Source organism: Panulirus ornatus, chromosome 2, assembly GCF_036320965.1.
Source record: "Panulirus ornatus isolate Po-2019 chromosome 2, ASM3632096v1, whole genome shotgun sequence".
Classification (NCBI taxonomy): Eukaryota; Metazoa; Arthropoda; class Malacostraca; order Decapoda; family Palinuridae; genus Panulirus; species Panulirus ornatus.
The window spans coordinates 14019310-14036052 of NC_092225.1; the positions used below are offsets into that span (position 1 = coordinate 14019310).

The following is a 16743-nucleotide window of genomic DNA, read 5'->3' on the forward strand; positions in this document are numbered from 1 at the left end:
TCTTTTCGACAATGAGGAGGCCAGAGCCGTACCTTGCACTCAAGCTCGGGTCTTAATCAGTGGACAAAAGAAGTTCATTATTGTGTCTGATGGCTTGTGATGGACTGTAACCCTCTTGTTTTGCTCGTCACGATCGTCCGCTACAATTTGCTTACCGGACTTTCAAATCGTTATTGAGAATAAGTCACGATCCTTCGTTCCCAAAACCTATGAGAGCGCATTTCTAAAACGTCCAGATATTTACGTTTTGAATTTCCGAACCTCATGACATTAAATCTCTCTACGTTGAACATCACTTGCCATCTCTCTGATTAGGCTCACAACTTGCTTGTGTTGTTTCGAATACAATATGTACTCAGTCTCGGGTATTACCCCACTGCCTGCATGTTTTGCACCGCTGGCAAAGCAAGAGATATTGGTGTTTTTTGCTTCTTTTCTTTAGGCATAATTATAACAAAGAATTGGATCGTGGATTCAAGTTCTGTTTTACACACCACTGATTACTTTTGATTCAAATGCTTGGCCCTTTTTTGATGTTCATTTCTTTTCCTCCGTTCAGAAACTACTGTTTCCCAGATGTATATTTCGCTGCCACGTACTGTTGTTGTCCTCTTACATAATCTCTTGTGTTTAAATTTTTCAAAGGTCTCTTGGAAGTCGAAACGGTCAACACGATTTTTTTTTCAATCCTCGTTGATACACAGTCGAAAAAATATTGTAAACTTGTAAAACACCTTTTTTTTTTTTACGAAGGCTTTGGTGATAATCCATATCATGAATTCGATATCTTGTATGAAGTTTTTTAAACTTATCCCAGGATCAAAGATTCCATCAGTATTCTCCCGAGGGCTGGAACGAGTCGTCCTGGACTGAAAAGAACACTCGTTACATCACCCTTGGGACTGGTCAACTTACCTTGCCATTTCAGAGCAAAGACCAGACTGGAAATGGAATGACTCGTCCTCAGGTGCACAGGGTACTGAACTTACTTGCCCTCCCGTGTCAGAAGATGACATTTCAGATTAAAATCGTACGAAATACAAAGGTCACGCGCTTCATATTTCGAAAGAAAAAAAAAAAAAAAGACACTCCCGAAGTGTGTAATGCATTGGTCGCCGTGCTGTTCATGCATGGCAGTGGTGGACACTGGTCTGCAGTGCGGCGGGGCCAGATCGCTGAATAAGTTCTCGAACGAGAGGTGGAGGTAGCCTGGCGTAGGAGGAGGGAGGAATGACTGAGCTGCTGCAGCCCGTCCAATGGCTAATGTCATGCGGCAAAAATCAGAGTTCGTCATTCTCTCTCTCTCTCTCTCTCTCTCTCTCTCTCTCTCTCTCTCTCTCTCTCTCTCTCTCTCTCTCTCGCTTTTATGAACTACAACACGAACAAGGAACGCAAATGCACCGACGTTTTCCCTTTTCTAAATGTCAGACAAAGATGAAACCTGTGCCCCACTGTGCAGGTGTTAGCTATCAGTGCCGGCGAAGTGTCAAAAATGTGCGTGTGCGCATCATCATCTGTGTGTGTGTGTGTGTGTGTGTGTGTGTGTGTATGTGGGATAGGTTGATGAACCGACCCAACAAGCCTAGCAGGGGAGGTAACTATCCAGACCAGGGACGAGCGATTCTTGAAGAGAGGGAGAGACAGCCTAGCCTCTATTCCACCTGCTCGGCTGACGGTCATAACCTCCAGCCACAACGCTGATTGCATTTCCTGACGGTGCCATCGCCAGGGAACATTGTTGTAGTGGAAGAGAAGCTACGGGTTGTTGACAAGGAACGTGATGATGGTGGCTGAGAAGGTACTGGTTGTTGAGAAAGAACAGGGTGACAGTGGGAGAGAGAAGATACACGTTATTTGGGAGGAACATGATGCCAGTGGGAGAGAAAATGCCTGGTACATGGAAGGAACATGGTGGTAGTGGAAGACTGGGCACTGGGTACATGGAAGGAACATGGTGGTAGTGGAGGAGTGGGCACTGTGTACATGGAAGGAACATGGTGGTAGTGGAAGAGTGGGCACTGGGTACATGGAAGGAACATGGTGGTAGTGGAAGAGTGGGCACTGGGTACATGGAAGGAACATGGTGGTAGTGGAAGACTGGGCACTGGGTACATGGAAGGAACATGGTGGTAGTGGAGGAGTGGGCACTGGGTACATGGAAGGAACATGGTGGTAGTGGAAGAGTGGGCACTGGGTACATGGAAGGAACATGGTGGTAGTGGAAGAATGGGCTCTGGGTACATGGAAAGATCATGGTGGTAGTGGAAGAATGGGCTCTGGGTACATGTAAGGAACATGGTGGCAGTGGAGGAGTGGGTACTGGTAGAGGGAATATCAAAGGTAAGACATGAGGAGCAGGAGAGTGCATTGTGAAACGAGGCTACAACAATGAGCTGTGGAGTCAGGGTGTGATCCTACTGTTCTGTGCATGAAATCGTTTTAAAAACCCTTCAGAAAAAAAACATCGTACCTCTGCCAATGCTCTCCTGACATCCTTGAAAAAAGAAAAATCTCAGGTCACCCAACACGTACACACGACAATGAGCAAATCAAACTCTTCCCGTCGAGCAAGAAGTGTGGATGCCCCGGAATCGTCGCTTTGGTCATGAACTTGCATGAAAATGTGAGCAACGACCGCGGCAGACGACGGACGAACGTGGAGATGAGGACGACATGACGGACGACATGCACATGACAACGACAGCAAACTCGTTTTACGTTTTTTTTTTTTCTCAGGCAAAGGAATGAAAGAGGTTGTTCCACTCAAAACCAGGCAATAGTTTGGATAACACAAATTCTAGAAACCAAACTGATACGCCTTGATGGAACCTGGCTCCAAACGATAAACAAATACAAAATCAAAACCTTAAATAATGTCTTAGGCACAAGAGACCCACATGTCGGAGACCTGAGAAGCAGCGCTGAAATATACCCAGCCTCGAGGGAGAGGGATGGACAGCCACCACCTGGACAGAATGACTGTGGAGAGAGAGAGAGAGAGAGAGAGAGAGAGAGAGAGAGAGAGAGAGAGAGAGAGAGAGAGAGAGAGAGAGAGACTAATTTCAATTTCTGTCAAGGAAATGTTTTTTTTTTTATGGTTCTTGTTATTAAACTTTTACGATTCAGAATTGTACACATGAGGGGAAACCAAGCGGTTCCTACCCATCATGAAGGCAAATCAAAGGCCTGAGTGTCCTGCCCAGACATCACTGAATACATCAATGGAATTCTCTGCGAAAAAAAAATAATAATAATAATAATAATAATAAAAATAATAATAATAATAAAAATAATAATAATAATAATAATAATAAAAATAATAATAATAATAATAAAAATAATAATAATAATAATAATAAAAATAATAATAATAATAATAATAATAATAATAATAATAATAATAATAAAAATAATAATAATAATAAAAATAATAATAATAATAATAATAATAATAATAATAATAATAATAATAATAATAAAAATAATAATAATAATAATAAAAATAATAATAATAATAATAATAATAATAATAAAAATAATAATAATAATAATAATAATAATAATAATAAAAATAATAATAATAATAATAATAATAATAATAAAAATAATAATAATAATAATAATAATAATAATAATAATAATAATAATAATAATAATAATAAAAATAATAATAATAATAATAATAATAATAAAAATAATAATAATAATAATAATAATAATAATAAAAATAATAATAATAATAAAAATAATAATAATAATAAAAATAATAATAATAATAATAATAATAATAATAATAATAATAATAATAATAAAAATAATAATAATAATAATAATAATAATAATAATAATAATAAAAATAATAATAATAATAATAATAATAATAATAATAATAATAATAATAAAAATAATAATAATAATAATAATAATAATAATAATAATAATAATAATAATAATAATAAAAATAATAATAATAATAAAAATAATAATAATAATAAAAATAATAATAATAATAATAATAAAAATAATAATAATAATAATAATAATAATAATAAAAATAATAATAATAATAAAAATAATAATAATAATAATAAAAATAATAATAATAATAATAAAAATAATAATAATAATAATAAAAATAATAATAATAATAATAATAATAAAAATAATAATAATAATAATAATAATAATAATAATAATAATAATAATAATAATAATAATAATAATAATAAAAATAATAATAATAATAATAATAATAATAATAATAATAATAATAATAATAATAATAATAATAAAAATAATAATAATAATAATAATAATAATAATAATAATAATAATAATAATAATAATAATAAAAATAATAATAATAATAATAATAATAATAATAATAATAATAAAAATAATAATAATAATAAAAATAATAATAATAATAATAATAATAATAATAATAATAATAAAAATAATAATAATAATAATAATAATAAAAATAATAATAATAATAATAAAAATAATAATAATAATAATAATAATAATAATAAAAATAATAATAATAATAATAATAATAATAATAATAATAAAAATAATAATAATAATAATAATAATAATAATAAAAATAATAATAATAATAATAATAATAAAAATAATAATAATAATAATAATAATAATAATAATAATAATAATAATAATAATAATAATAATAATAATAATAATAATAATAATAATAATAATAATAATAATAATAATAATAATAATAATAATAATAATAATAATAATAATAATAATAATAATAATAATAATAATAATAATAATAAAAATAATAATAATAATAAAAATAATAATAATAATAAAAATAATAATAATAATAATAATAATAATAAAAATAATAATAATAATAATAAAAATAATAATAATAATAATAAAAATAATAATAATAATAATAATAATAATAAAAATAATAATAATAATAAAAATAATAATAATAATAATAATAATAAAAATAATAATAATAATAATAAAAATAATAATAATAATAAAAATAATAATAATAATAAAAATAATAATAATAATAATAATAAAAATAATAATAATAATAATAATAAAAATAATAATAATAATAAAAATAATAATAATAATAATAAAAATAATAATAATAATAATAATAAAAATAATAATAATAATAAAAATAATAATAATAATAATAATAATAAAAATAATAATAATAATAATAATAATAATAAAAATAATAATAATAATAATAATAATAAAAATAATAATAATAATAAAAATAATAATAATAATAATAATAATAATAAAAATAATAATAATAATAATAATAATAATAATAATAATAATAATAATAATAATAATAATAAAAATAATAATAATAATAATAAAAATAATAATAATAATAATAATAATAATAATAATAATAATAATAATAATAATAATAAAAATAATAATAATAATAATAATAATAAAAATAATAATAATAATAATAAAAATAATAATAATAATAATAAAAATAATAATAATAATAATAATAATAATAATAATAATAATAATAATAATAATAATAATAATAATAATAATAATAATAATAATAATAATAATAATAAAAATAATAATAATAATAATAAAAATAATAATAATAATAATAATAATAATAATAATAATAATAATAATAATAATAAAAATAATAATAATAATAATAAAAATAATAATAATAATAATAATAATAATAATAATAATAATAATAATAATAATAATTGTTATTACTATCATTATTATCATTATTATCATTATCATAATAATATCGATAGTTGTAGTGAGCGGGTATTGACATGATTGCAGCCGATGGTTGAAAATACACAGAGGACATATGCTTACGTTCAGCAATATAGAGGGGGTGTCAAGCTGAAGGCCTCATCACGAAAACAAAGTTGGAATTTCGTATATAGTCAAGTCATTATTCACAGCTGTTGGGGTGGGAGCAATTACTGCTACTATTTCAACCCACTAGTATAGACTGGATGCAGTTGTACATGCTGAACTGCAACTGGGGTACGAGGGATCTCTGGTGACGTGACGATGGCGAGGTTAGTGTAATAATTTCATCCCAAACTGTTACATGCGATTCAGGCGATGTTTGGAGAGTTTTGTAAGGCCTCCTGTTGGCTGATAGGAGACGATTTTATTTTATTTTATTCTAGGTGAGACGGCACGGGCAGCTAAGGCCTCTAATCAAGGCCATCCCATTAACTCTATATATAGGGGATAGGGGAGAAAGAATACTTCCCACGTATTCCCTGCATGTCGTAGAAGGCGACTAAAAGGGAAGGGAGCGGGGGGCTGGAAATCCTCCCCTCTCTCTTTTTTTTTTCTTCCAAAGGAAGGAACAGAGAAGGGGGCTGGACGAGGATGTTTCCTCAAAGGCCCAGTCCTCTGTTCTTAACGCTACCTCGCTGATGCGGGAAATGGCGAACGGTATGAAGGAGAAGGAGGATATATATATATATATATATATATATATATATATATATATATATATATATATATATATATATATATATATAATATATATATATATATATATATATATATATATATATATATATATATATATATATATATATATATATATATATATCCTAGTCTGAGCCAGGCACCCATTTCATCGACCAACCCGTGGAGGTGGATGAACAGCTGGATTGACCGTGGACTGACTGCCACAACAAGGATTTGAACCTATGCGCTCGACCCTGGGCGGACCGTGAATAATATATCAGGGTCAGGAACGCTAACCGTTACACCACGGGATTCCTCTTTCCTTCACGTGCAGTATCTGTAGTCTTATTCTTTTCTGGAAAATGGTTGAAGGTTTGCTCTAGCACGGAGACACGATGAGCGTACAGGGAAATACATAAAGGCTAGAAATCATTACTGAGAGCATTCAATCCTAAAAAGGTCACCAACAATTTGGATTAGGTGACAAACGTTTAGAAATTGTTTCATGGATCACAGGAAATCATACAGTAAATGTTTGATTCATAGGTTAGCATACGCTATATCATCTGGGTCATACGCAATCATACGTAACATATGGATCATACGTATCCGCAGGCAACGTTGTCTGGATAATATGTAATCAGACGTGATATTATCTGATATGCAACATTATCTGGATTACCTTTAGACATACGAGAGGAGACTATCGGACGATGGCAGTGGAGAGCACAAGAAGAATACGAGGCTACTGTTGTGTGTGTGTGTGTGTGTGTGTGTGTGTGTGTGTGGTGCGGCCAGCGTGTGTGTGTGTGTGTGGTGCGGCCAGCGTGTGTGTGTGTGTGTGTGTGGTGCTGCCAGCGTGTGTGTGTGTGTGTGTGGTGCGGCCAGCGTGTGTGTGTGTGTGTGTGTGTGTGTGTGGTGCGGCCAGCGTGTGTGTGTGTGTGTGGTGCGGCCAGCGTGTGTGTGTGTGTGTGGTGCGGCCAGCGAGTGTGAGGAGGGGCCTCAGGGTGGCTGGAGTGAGGAGCCACCACAGGTAAGAAGGCTCCTCCCAGCACAACCTTGTGGAACGTGGGGGACTTGATACTCCTAACTGTTTGGTGCAGCACCCCCGATAACCATACCCAAGACCTGAATATCCATGAAGTGGAAAAAGTCAAAGCTCATGAAATAAGATTAATTCCAACGTAAAGTCTCTTATTTCTTACTATCGCTTTAGTACCTGAAATATAATTAATGGTTTGTCATAGTTATTTTAATGTTAAGCTAGAAATACTTCATCAGGCTTAAAAGAGCTTATATATATATATATATATATATATATATATATATATATATATATATATATATATATATATATATATATATATATATATAATCATCTCACGCCAGACAACTTTATATATCATAAACAGTGTAGATATTTTTATTTTCTGTGGTAATAACATTTCTCTTTTATTTCTGTCAGCACAGCCTGGCTGAACGGGGCATTACGAAACACCATAAAAAGGCCGCTACTTCATATATTATGAACCGCCACACAAAGGGCAACAGCTTCATCCGATATATACAGATTTACTGCACGGTATATTTGGATATTCACCTATTTACCAAATGGCGTCCTAGCTACGTCTATTCGTTGTATATCGACTGGCTGTTATACTTCTTTCTTGTATCGCTCCTGATGATGTGATTATTACACGAAAGTGCGCTTGGGAACTTATCGGGTTTCATTTCCCCGTGAACTCATTGGAATGTCTACTGTACATGTGAGCCGACCATTGCTTCCACCAAAGGTTGAAAAAATGTAATATATTTCTTATCCCTGGGGATAGGGGAGAAAGAATACTTCCCACGTATTCCCTGCGTGTCCTAGAAGACGACTAAAAGGGGAGGGAGCGGGGGGCTGGAAATCCTCCCCTCTCGTTTTTTTTTTTAATTTTCCAAAAGAAGGAACAGAGAAGGGGGCCAGGTGAGGATTTTCCCTCTAAGGCCCAGTCCTCTGTTCTTAACGCTACCTCGCAAATGCGGGAAATGGCGAATCGTATGAAAAAAATTTCTAACATAAGCATTAGTGATCAGACAGACAAAGATCACACAGACAACGAACAGTGTAACATTACCATTGTCGTTAGGTGGGGTATAACCAGATATAAACTGCCACCGTGTGTGTTGCTGATTATCTGGCAGTCGACAGCCATTAAGTCCATCAACACACATGTGAACTATGTAAACGTGACGTTTATGTGACGGCCGCTTACCCTACACCCCCTCCTGCTCCCTCGCCTCTGCCACACACTTGCTGACTGCTAAGAGACGCAAGTCGACCCAGAGTGTCGAACGAAGCCTTGAGGTGTGAGGCAAACCACTGGTCCCTCCCTCACCTCCCATGCCCCTCAGGCCACACACTCTCTTGGACACATATCCACTTGTGGCTTGTGTGGCCACAACCGACCCCTTCTTCCCCCCATGTGAAGTGGGGTCTAGAGGCCACTCCCACCCTAGTGTGGTGAAGTGTGCCCCAGGGGCCTCCAGGATGAAGCGGAGCCTAAGGGATAAAGTGGAGCCGAAGGTCTCCCGGGGTGAAATGGGACTCAGGACTGAAGTGGGGTGGGACCCAGTGGTAAGGTGGGACCCATGAGTACCCGGGGTGATATGGAGGCCTTGGGGATGAAGTGGGACCCACTGAAAAAAAAAGAGAGAAAAAATAAAGACCCCAGGATCCTCCTCCTACCAACTCAGGCCGACCCAAAGCTGAATTACAGAAAGCTGAATTTATCTTTACACAATATCTGCTCTTTTTTCCCCCCCCCTTTTTTGAAACGTTTTCATATATTGGAAACTCACGAATTTGTTTACGAGCTACGTTGTCGGTGTATGTACAGGCAACAGCAGCAGCAGCAGCAGCAAGAGAATAGCATTAGCATCACTGTATCAGCCAGGCAGCGAGTATTAGTGTAAACAACAGAAAACGTAATGAAAGGCCTGAGCCTCACCGGCGCCAGCATCATTACCAATCATGATAGCATTACCAATCACGTCAGCGTTACCGAGGAACCATTACCAATTACGGCAGCATTACCAATCACGGCATCATTACTAGCATCATTACCAATCACGGCATCGTTACTAGCATCATTACCAATCATGGCATCGTTACTAGTAGCATCACCAATCAAGGCATCATTACTAGGAGGATTACCAATCATCATTACGGGCAGCATAACCAATCACGGCATCATTACTAGCAGCATTACCAATCACGTCATATCCAGGTTAAAGAATATGTCTTTCAATATACCAGAGATAATCATACAGATGTGTCCGGGGATGCAGGAGACAGGAGCGACACAGTACCAGTGAAGCAACTCGACCTCCAAGCGATACAGTGCCAATAAAACGACCTCCAAGCGATACAGTAACATTGAAGCAACTTGACCTCCAAGCGATACAGTACCAGTGAAGCAACTTGACCTCCAAGCGATACAGCACCAGTGAAGCTACTAGACCTCCAAGCGATACAGTACCAGTGAAGCTACTAGACCTCCAAGCGATACAGTACCAGTGAAGCAACTTGACCTCCAAGCGATACAGTACCAGTGAAGCAACTCGACCTCCAAGCGACACAGCACCAGTGAAGCGACTAGACCTCCGAGCGATACACTACCAGTGAAGCAACTCGACCTCCGAGTTGTTTCCAGGGCAGATGGGATGATTGATTTGATTTGTGCCGATATCCCAGGCAAGTTTAGTGTGCATCCCATGCTCGTCCAGTGCGCGGTAGCGTATAGGGATTACACAGGTCACAAAAGGTCTTACTCAGACCCCCGAGGGCTGATATGTACATACGTGGTTACAAACGCGATTCATACATATAAGCTTCATTACATATATTACATAGTTTCATATGGTAAGGTTTACCGACTAGATAAACAAAAGGGGATTCAAACTTAAGATTCTAGGTATCTTGTGATAATATTGGGACATTACTTGGAGGCTAAAAGGCTCTATTTTTTTCACATTCTAAGACATAGTGTTCTAGTTTGCGTCCAAATATCTAGCGGCAAAATTTACAATTAGTATGATTAACGTCTCCAGGTAGGCCAAAGCGCCAGTAGTACCCAGTGCCTAGCGTTAATATAGCAATTGCAACATTTTTAATCTGCTGATCTTATCACTTTCTCCACATACATCTTTTACTTTACACATTTCTCTTTGATGCAGAATGTTTCTATTTGAGCTCATCCGACAGATCAACGCTACGGTCACACACATGATGGACGAAGTTCTAGGTAAAGAAACACAGAGAGAGAGGGAGAGTACATAAGGCGCTCTTTAAAAAGGTCATGGAAGGAGTGATGCGCTGTAGACTGTTTGGTCGTAAATCTAACTGCTGGGTCGTGTGTTTACATTGCTCCTCTCCCCGTATCAAGCTCTTGTCTTTTCCAATCTCCTCCCCTATCACAAACAGCCTGGAAATGACCCCCACTGGTCTGTTGGGTGTTTACATTCTTCTCTGGAGATAAGATTAATGTGAGATCCAAAAAGGGACAGTCAACAAGAGCAGAAAGACTCAGGCAGTCGAGAGCGAGGGATGCGAGCTGTGTGTGTGTACTCGTTCTGATGAGAGTGTGACAGTTTGGAGTGGGATCAAGAGGTCGGGAAAAGATATGAGGTGACGGGAGATGAGGAAAACGCCTCATAAAATGTAATTAAGGTTAAGTGTCATCAGTAAATACTGAATTAGATATTATGTGTATTCACCTAATGATACAGAGGTTATTGAGGAAGACTCTCTCTCCTTCGAGCGTGATGGAGAGAGTGATAGTATGAGGGAGAAGGGAGGAGGAGAGGTGAGGTGAGGTGAGGTACCGCCCAAGATGGATCGCAGTAATAACTCGGGCGCGGCTCTGGCGGTACAGTACACCAACCAGACACTCACAGATGGTCACGGTAGTCACATATGTTCCTCTGTAGCGTCTTCGAAGGCTGAGAAGAACGCTAGATCTGTACCTCTACTTCCATATATGAATACGTGAGTCTTTCGAAGCTTTGTAATTCATAATACTACATCCTTAAAGCTAAGAAGACATGGGTTTAAGCAACTGTAGGAATGCAGTAGGGAAGGGTGAACTACGGGTCTGATTGCAGACCAGTCCTCGCCAGGTAATTGGTCGTTCATTACGTACGTGACACCCGGGGAATGCTTCCGGTAATTCGATTCTACGTGCTGCTTGTGATGGTAGAGTTGCCCTAGGCTTGTTACCCTGGCTACAACAGCAGGTAAAAAGTGTTTTTATCCAGTGATTTCCACTGGAATATGAACTGTATGTCAATGGTTTAGGGACTAGGATGAAATGTTGCCTTGAAATGGTGCATTTTGAGAGAGATGGTTCCACGGTTTCACTTTTTCATTTAAAGTAGCGTAGATTTACCTGGCAAAGCTTAAGTAGGAGTTATGGTAAGATTCACGTCTCAATATAAGCCAAACATGTTGTCCAGCCACTTACGTCATGCAGCCAGCAGCCAGCTAATCCACGGAGGCCAGGCACCTACGTCATCCAGCAAGACAGCTAACCAACCAGGTCGGCCAGATCTACCAGCCAGCCAACCTGGTTGGCCAGGTCTACCAACCAGCCTAGCCTGAGAGCATATAAAGCTCGGGGAAGTCGTCCTGAACACTGTGGAGGGGACATGTTGACATACTAAGGCTTGAGGTAGGGAAGGTGTTGGGCCTCCGGAAACAAAGGTTGGAAATTGGTATCCTAGATTGTGGAACGGCTTTGTTGTCTCAGGCTATGGGAAGGGAGAGGGGGATCTGACGTCTGCAAAACAAGAGAGGTACGGGAGTCCTTCACACAGCCAAAACAGGGCAGTGAGCCCCCTGAAACCTTAAAGGGAATCAGAGCTTTGATGGCTTCAGATTTGCGAGGGTTGGAGAACATCGATGCAATAAAAACAGGAGTTGGAAGAGACGGTTTAAAACAAACGAGGGGTGAGGGATAAGCTCTCATGTCGAGATACGGTGGGCTGCTTCCGGCAAAAAATAACAGTGAAAGGAGTGGGGATGGGAGGGTCTGGTGCCCAGACACGAGGGGGAAGTACAAGGGTCTTTAGTGTCTACATACAGATTGGAAGGAAAGGAATTTGGTGTCCATATACAAGGTGGAAGTAAAAGACTTTGGTGTCTATATACAAGGCGGAAGAAAGGACATTGGTGTCCATATACAAGGTGGAAGGAAAAGGACATTGGTATCCATATACAAGGTGAAAGGATGGGACTTTGGTGTCCATATACAAGGCGGAAGAAAGGACATTGGTATCCATATACAAGGTGGAAGGAAAAGACTTTGGTGTCCATATACAAGGCGGAAGAAAGGACATTGGTGTCCATATACAAGGTGGAAGGAAAGGACATTGGTATCCATATACAAGGTGAAAGGATGGGACTTTGGTGTCCATATACAAGGCGGAAGAAAAGGACTTTGGTGTCCATATACAAGGTGGAAGGAAAGGACTTTGGAGTCCACATACAAGGTGGAAGGAAGGGACTTTAGAGTCCATATATAAAGTAGAAGGAAGGAGCTGGAGTGCTTTGGTGCCTCACATCAAGTTCTGATCTAGGAAGTGGTGACCAGTACTCTACTGGGGAAAGTGGTATCAGATATATGGGGCCACTTACTATGGGGGAGAAGTGGGGGCCATTTCTCTACTGTAGGTAATGGGATCAAGTTTATGGGGCCAATTCGCATGGGAGAGAGGAAATGCCGAGGCATCGGCTTAACGTGTCATGTATACAGTTAGAGGTGGAATCGTGTTTATATATATACATATACATATATATATATATATATATATATATATATATATATATATATATATATATATATATATATATATGGCAGTGGAGGGCTGTGCAACCTGCTCAGCAGGTGGAGGACGGAAGATCATTCCGCCAGCGTGTTGAGGAAGCTGGCAGAGGCACCGTAGGTAGGGAGGAAGACTTAGGACAGAAACAACCTCCTCAGCAACAAGGTCAACCTACGCAGGGCAGGAGAGGTGCCAGAGGGAGTGATGGGCATATAGCAATCAACTGGTGTATGTGTTCCAGGGTCGGTATGGTGCTGTAGATTCGGGCATGTGGGAGAACACGGTGAATATACTGCGTGGATGACGTAGCCTGTGGGGAGGATGTGTTGGCTGTATGTTCAAACTGCTTGGAATCGAAACTGTCCACTGTGGCCCAATTGAAGCTCTGGGAAGACTAGGGGAATGGAGACAGAGATCGCAAGAGAGTGCAGGTTTTCCCTGATCCACAGTTTCGAACCTCGGCTTAGGTCGAACGGCGCCAGAACTTTGGAAAAAAAAGACCCAAATCATGCTAGGTTTGTCATCCCCTCACGACAGAAGGGAAATGGTGACGAAAGTGCCGTAAAACCTCCTCCTCCTCCTCCTCCTCCTCCTCCAAGCCTTGAACAGTAACTCCTTCATGAATGATCCATTCATAATTATCGTGATGTCCATCGAGAATCAAGCACTTCTCTCTGAAGGAACTCCAGCCTTGTGTAATAGGAGAGTTTCGTAGACATTAAAGGCAAGGCTATATAACAAAGTGGCCAATCTCTACAGGAAAAGGGACAACTGAGTCGAATCCCTCGGAACAATAGATCAGAAATCTACAACAGATGAACGCCCATCTCCAGCAACAGAATCAAGAGAGAGAAACACACTCTCTGAAAGATATATGTACCACACGTCCATAACCCATCCCAGAGGAATGCGAGCATCAGTCAATGTCAAACGCAGCACACAGCCATCAACTGCACCCAGATGGAAGCTCAGGTACACATGGCTTCCGGCACGCCACCATCCAGCAGCCTTGTTCTTGGATCACACACGAAACCATCGTATGACGTCTGGAAAATGAAGCCCATTTCTCATTAACCCAGGCAGAAGATTCAGCAAAATCCCTCTTTGGGTTCGAGGTGGGTTTGCAGCGGAATTCACTGGCACATCAACGAAGCTGCTACTGACGATGACGAACTTATTGACGAAGCTGATAAGAGTTACGAGTCCCGTCACACAACCCAGGCCACTCATCACTTTCATACAGTGGACTGTGGAAGGGATTCAACGAAACTTTCGCCTCCTCCAAGGAAGTAGTGAGGAAGGGCGGAATAGATGTAGGACTATTACGAGAGAAATACTTACGTTAAAGTTATATTTTTTGGATAGCCAACAGCGATAGCTTTCATATGTATGGACAGCGTACTAGGCAAGCTGGTTGTATGAGTTTAGTTAAGTCTGTCATCCCGAGGGTGCATATGTGAAATCTAATACACTGCGGAGATCATGGAGAAGGCCAGGATATGACACACTACTTGGAGAATGAGCTACTCCACACATCAAACATCTGTAAGAATAGTGGGGCAAACTTAGATGTCATGAAACTGTTATTACCAGCCATGATTTCGTTCACGACTATCGGTGACTATTTCAGTGCAAACCATCCGTCTTTCGACTCGAAATTAGCCAATCTTTAACACTGTCTTTACGTGTGGAGTCAGTGCCTTCGATAAGATCCCTGACGACTCTACCTTGCCAACCCAGATGCCCCCTACACACATCTAAGGAGTCTGTTTCTATCTCACCTCTGAATCTTCTTCAGTAGACGACGTAAACAATCTCATACATGTTTATAAACCTAATCAGCGACAAATTATTAGCGTGTACGATTGTTATCGTTCTGCCCTGCCTCAGTTGGAACACTAAGAATGCATATTGGTGTCTGCTCTGAGGAAAGACTAAAGCCTGTGTCTAATACCTTCCTCCGGATGTTTCCTAGTATCTACAGGAAGGTATCAACACCGCTGTTAATCTGGCTGTAAATGCCATCCATTTCCTTCAGACACGATGGCCATTACCTGGCCAGCAATAGCCTGTCCGATTGGCCACAGCCAGGCCAGACGCACCATGTTCAGGTAATCATAAGCAGGCTGGCAAAAACATACGCTGTTAGTCCTGCTGGTCATAGCTTGGCTACCACCAACATCTACTTGTGGCCATAATCTGGCCAGCACCAACATGTCCCGATGGTCATGATATGGCCAGCATCAAGTCCTGGTGGCCATACCCTGTCCAACTACGTCATGGTGGCTATAACAATGCCAGCAACATATCCTGGTGGCCATGACCTGGCCAACACCAACATGTCCTTGTGGTCATAACCTGGCCAGCAACATGTCCTTATAACAATAATCTGGCCAGCACCAACGTGTCAGGTTATGGCCACCAGGACATGTCGATGCTGGCCCGGTTATCATGGCCACCGTGACGTGCAGGCCTTGTCGTTGGTCTTGGCCATCGCTGTAACATGATAACGTAGTCAGCAGATGCATCTGTCTGTGCTCTTATCCCTGGTAGTTGATATCATAGGCTTAAAACCCAAACGAACATTCAAAACCCAAACAGACAATCAGCTGTACATTTCTCTTTCTTTTTTTTTTTTTCAACGAGGATGAAGCTGGTAGTGTGCTTATGTAGGGAAATACAACGGCGCAAAAGTTAACCCTAAACTATAATGTGTGGTGTACAGCCACGAGAACATAAGCTCCTTCGATCGGTCTGAGGCTTCAGCGTGAGGAAACAAGTCTCCGAACTGGTTCCGAGATTTTCGAACCATGAGAAGTCAATATCCGTTTTCCTTTACTCGCATACAGTGCTCTTTTACTCAAAGGTTAACTCAAAACTGAAACACAGGTAGGTTGAATGTGTGAAGAAGGATTTGATCTAATCGATGAAATATAGATAATCGTACATTGGGTTCCATTACAAAAAATGCGAAATAATTTCCCAAGAAATGACGCCCAAACCTAACGTAGACTAGCCTACATCATAGCCTGACTTGTTCCCACCTTATTCACTTAAGCTCACAGTTAGCAGACGTTATGAATCATGTTAATGGCACACGTTCCTCACCTCATGGAGGTGAACGGAGGCTACTACGATCAGCGGTAACACAGCTCAGGATGTGAATAACGTATCTTGAACGCCGACGTCATCAAATGTCCGTTGAAAGCATTTAAGCTGAACCCATACCAGCGGCTATATATCGTGTTGTTGATAACAGTTTTTTTTTGACGGAAATTATTGCGTCCCTATAGAAATGCCCAGCAGCATATGGTTGGCGTGTTGGGTTTTAGAACTAGTGCGAAGTTGTCAAGTTTCCAGACGTTTAGGATTTTA

General features: G+C 38.3%; 1 long non-coding RNA gene across 1 annotated transcript in view; it reads right to left on the minus strand.

Annotated features, from left to right (window-relative positions):
* Window positions 1-16743, minus strand: part of LOC139753457 (uncharacterized) — a 192749-nt gene that overhangs the window by 96015 nt on the left and 79991 nt on the right. The window lies entirely within an intron of this gene.